Below are 5,662 nucleotides of genomic sequence, written 5' to 3' on the forward strand. Positions count from 1 at the left end.
AATCTAAGAGGTAGGAGAGTATGCTCTTGTCTGCACAGACAATAAAAAATCTAGACCCTCAAAGCTTTTTCTAAGTTTGAGATTTGTGTACCTTTAGCGGGCCTGTCATAGTGGGAAAAAGTAATCACCATGTGAGAACGACCCAAGTGAGTACAGCTGGACCTAAGCATTCCAAGTCACTATAATAAATAGGCCTCTAGTGATTAAAGTCTCAGAGGATGGGATTATTTGAGTTTTCTCTTTGAGATCTCTCATATCAAGCATTTTGTAGGGCCTCGCGGTCTCAATCATGTTTACGTGACTACAATTTGTTTCGGTACCTTGTTGGGCTATAGGCCTCAATCATGCTTGCGTGACTTCAAGGGGTAATTTCGAACAAAATTCCTGACTAAGAACTATAAGATAGAGGCTACCTGATTCACCTCCGAAAGGGGGATAATCTTTGTGCAAGAGAGATAGTAACTCTCCCAATATACTTGCCATTTCATGCCCCCATTAGCATTTGGAGTTGGCTAATACGGAGTTGAGAATCCATTGCGTGAGACTCAACAACCATATTCTGATTAGCTATTGGATGTGTACCTGAGTCAACAAGCAAAGGTTTTCTTCTCTAAGCCAACTTTCATAGGGTTAGCGTTTTGTGCTTGAAGTCATTATACATCTTGCATGTTTGTTGTGTTTTCATCCTTGAAACTGAAACTAAAATAATGAAACTGGAGAAAATAATCAACCAGGTCAAAAACTCAGTGATCAAAACTCTGTCCATGTCAGAATCTCATCTCTGTCCAGTCCACTATCGTAAGAGTCTCTTGAATTATCATTCTGGCTATACATATATTGTCGTACGAGTTTGTTCTTTTATCGTTTGGTTATATACATGTAGTCGTACGAGTCTGTTCTTTTATCGTTTGGTTATATACCTGTAGTCATACGATTCTGAATTTATCCTATCAGTTTGTCATCTGGTTCTGTCAGAATTGTCGTCCTGGTCCTCAAAATTGTTGTCTGACCTTAAATTAGTTGTCATACGAGTAATCATTATCCTCATCAAATTGTCATCTGGAGAACCCTAAATTATCGTGCAAGTATAGGTAGCAACTCGTACAAAAAATTGTCTATGTCGTCTGGGAAATGCTAAATTGTCATATGGGTCTGAAAACTCTCGTATGAATTTCTGATTTTGTCAGTACAGAAACTTGTTTGCCTACACACTTTTCCATAATTGTTATACTTGCCTAATCAGTCTATAGTGAGCGTATATCTGGTCATCATAATTCTGAGCATAAACAATCTTGACAGTGTACCCCCGTCGTTGTGTTGCACGATTTTGTTGATCATTTTTCAGCTAGTTCAATCAACTACTTATCAAACTTAAGTTACTTAGATCACGTCTTACACAGGATAGATCGTTCCTGAAACCAGATTGAGTCTTAGTCACTTCTCTCAAATCAAACTAAGTTACTTAGATCACGTCTTACACAGGATAGATCATTCTTGAAACTAGATTGATTCTTGGTCACCTTTCTCAATCACTACATTAAAACGTGTAACTAGCTTCAATTTGATCTTGACATCTGCATCACTTCTAGCTCTCGGTCCCATCGGTTGTAAATGCCTATTCAAACTAGGAGCTCTCCTAAATTTTTTGACAAAAGCAAGAAGCCCATGGCTACCTTGGCTCAACAAATTCAAGATCTCAAGAGAGAAATATATGACATTCAAGCCCACCAAAAAGATTTAATGACACCTCTTGAGATAAAATTTCATGATATCAAGAACACCAAACTTCAAGAAATGCTAAAATAATTATATAAGGTGGAACATAAAGTAATTGAAAATCAAAAGCCAAATCTTATACAAGATCACAAGACACCTTCACCAAGATAAAAAGACATATATCCCCTAGATAGATAGTTTACACCTTTGGGGCAATCTATTGAATCAACTTTGTAAGAGCTTCTTGAGCATAATCTTGTCATATTGCCTAAAAAGACCACATGGGGATGTGAAATTTTGAGTAATTACTATGCATATCATAGTCATAACAAACATAATACTTCCATGTGTATGGAATTAAAACATAAAATTCAAGACCTCCTTGAAGATGGTGTTATTGAAATTGAAGATCCTAAAAATTCACCTAAGGAGAAACCAGATGTCATATCCAAGCATGATCAAAATTATGAACCTATGTCTAGCAATGACCACATGTAGCCTCCATCTCTTCAATGATGCCTCCATCTCCTAAGGCTTCTCAATAGCAGTCCATATCATATCCCTCAAATAATGAACTCAATGATGAAACTTTTCATCTTGACCCTCAAGGACTATGTCAAGGGTCATCTCATCCAATGGTTGAAAAGGATCTTACCTCCCTATAAACCCATGAGGATCCCATTATACCTTTCCATTTCTTTCAAGATGATCCTCTTCCATCTCAAGAACAAAGCATCCTTCCTAAGCAAGATCATGATGCCTCTTCCACCTTTTCAAACGATCCTATTCAAAATGAAGAGTAAAACACCCTTCCTACTCTATCCAGTGATCTTCTTCCATGTTAAGATTGAAGTATCTCTTCATCTCCTTTTCATAATCCTCCATGTTAACCTCATGGATCCATCATGCCTACAAAGCCTTCTCATGATCCTATCATTCCCTACATACCTCATAATGGACATGCATCTTCTTCCCAAAGCAAAGTGTATCCTACAAGTCAAAATATTTATAAACACAAAGGGGTAGACCTTCACAAGCAAGAACCCCTGATGTTAAAGAAAATATTAATAGTCATGGCCTCAGTGACATTCCTCAAAATGTTGGTACCCTTACTAAACCAAAATCCAAGTACACACCTTCCCCTTCATCTTTTCCATCCATTTTAGGACCCTATATCCCTCCATCCCTTATGCAGGATCAACAAAGGCATACATCTTTGCTCACCTTCCATCCATCTAAAAGGACACAAAGGCCCACTGAGCAAAAGAAAGAAAAATCAAAAGCTATATGGGTTCCTAAGGCACTTGTAGAAGCAATGCATTCCAAGAAACTACAAAAGCATGAAAAATCAAAAACCATGTGGATCCCTAAGCGTCTCCTTGAAGAACAACAGTCTAAAGAAAAATCCAAATCAACATCCAAGATTGTTGTTCCTCCATACAAACCTTCCAAATATATTTTTCCATCACCTCTTTCATCCATTTTGGATCCTTATGTCCCAAAATCTCTGGTTGTTCCTCCATCCAAATCTCAAAATCTGAGATCCACTTTTCCTCCATCAATCCACCATCCCTCAAGATGTGTGCGAATGGTGATTCCATAAAAGTTTCCATTCACTCATGCACCAACCTTTCAATATCCGATCCATTATCCAACAAATATTTTTCATCCTTCCATTCCCCTTTTCCAATCCTTTGCATAAGACTTTACCCTAGCTTCATCACAAAATCCAAAAACTAAGGAAATCAACATTGGAGATGCTAAACATGTACACTTAGCTAAGTCCTTATATCCTATTGGAAAAGACATCTTTATCTGACTCTTCAAACAAAGACCAATGAACTACCTACACAAAACTCCCTAACCCTATGAACAACATGCACCTTAAATGATATTATATCTAAGGGTTGGGTTAGTTTAGCATTTGCTTTCTACACTACATATCATTTTCATTCAAAGCAATACATCGCATATAGTTTCTTTTTTTAAATGCATCGTATTCACAAAATTTATGCATTTGCATATAGCAGCATTAATCAAACAAGGCAACTATCCAAATTATCATTTGTTTGCATTCAAGACAAACAAGGGTCGTCTCCTTTCTTAGATATTCGAACATAAAGTATTTGAGGTCTTAAGGTCATTCACTTTCAACATTACCTTGTGACGATGCTTTATTTATGGTTAGGTAGTGATTTCACTGGTTGAGATGTTTTAACCCAAAATCTATCAATTGCTATATCTTAAACACATTAACAAAATCTCTAATTCATTATAGGCACTTTGTTGATCATATGACTGGTGAAAAATCTAAAATTCTACTTCAATGCCACTGTAATTGTCACACCCAAGTAGGTTTCATTACTTATAAGTCAAGGCAAGAAAATAAAATAAAAAATAAAAAGTGTTATGCCAAATATTCATTGCAAGGCAAAAAAAAAGAGCAATGATATATAACTGCAATATCACGCATACAAGTGCAACAAAAAGCTTGACTATGGAAACATACGAGTAACTCCATCAGGTCTATGGACGCCTACTGACAATGGAGCAATATTTGAGAAATTACAGTCTATAACCTTGTCGGACCTCTAAAAGCTTGCTGGCAACAAGGCTCTATTCGAGATGCTTTTGAAGTTAGAATAATCCATGTAGCTAGTCATATAGGATGTTAAGGATCTTTAGTGAACACAAGAGCAGGAATTAACTCATTTGCACTCACATGGGCAAAAGAAGATCAAAGTTTCAAGAATCTATGGGGAATTTTTTTGCGTCTCCATTTGTAAATCTTAGTTGCTAAGTGTGTTGATTTGGATATTCCAAGTGACCTTAAGGATTGAATGACCACTTATCTATGAAATGTTTTGTACCTCCAATTCAATTGATGTATTGCGAAGTGCTAAACAAACACAATCATCCTTGTTCGAATAGGAAATGCATCTTCATCATGTATATTGCATTAACATAGGTCATATCAAAAATTCATTATCTCCACATGCATTTTGTAGATCATCATGTCATATAGGTCTGCATACTGGGGGCATAGCTGAAAAAATCCTAAAAATCAAAAAATGTCCTGAACAAAAAAAAAACAAAAACAAAAAAAACTCGCTAAATCAAAAAAACTAAAAAATCAAAGCAAGAAAGCATAGACTATCCATCAAATCAAATCAACAACAGACAAAATCTCAAGGTTTGCAATTAAACTTATCACATGTCTTGTTAATCAATCTTTCAAACTCTATCAAACATCAACATGTCTTGTACAAGGAAGGGTACACTCGAAACCAAACAGATCGGTCTTATATAGGGTACTTACTCTTTGAAACCAGATATTCCTATCAATGATCAAATCAAAAAAATGACATAGATCAGTATGGCTGTTGGATTTTCTCCAAGTTAGTCTTATCTCTTGTACTGAAGTGTTGCATCTTTGCTTTAGCTTGTACATATCTTTTATTCACTTTTATGACATCCTGGTTCTTTTGGAACCCTCGTGGCTTGAAACCGATCAACGTCCTAGTCTTAGGGAACTCGACTGATCAATTTACATGTCCTAAGAAGTATTACCCAAGTCATCTTTCTATTGGTAGTACTAGGTTATCCACTCCAAGTCAGTCACCTGTCTCCAAACTACTGAAGAGTTTTATCACTATGTAAACAAGCAAAATAAGATTACTGAAAACAGTCACTACACTATTTGAGATATGATTGAAATTTTCTTTCTGTGTTGTCTTTTAAATTGGTTTTCAATTATTTTTCCCTCTGAGTAACTTGAGGAAGTCTATCTTGATTAAGAGGAGCAAGGATTGGGGGCATAATACTTTTCTTTGTTTTCTGCTTGTAGGAGTGATTCTGATGATATGGAAACATCTATTAATCTGGGTGTCTATGCTAAGTGCCTTCACATCAAGGTAAAATCACCACACATACCTTGACTCCGCTT

This window comes from Cryptomeria japonica, chromosome 4, assembly GCF_030272615.1.
Source record: "Cryptomeria japonica chromosome 4, Sugi_1.0, whole genome shotgun sequence".
NCBI lineage: Eukaryota > Viridiplantae > Streptophyta > Pinopsida > Cupressales > Cupressaceae > Cryptomeria > Cryptomeria japonica.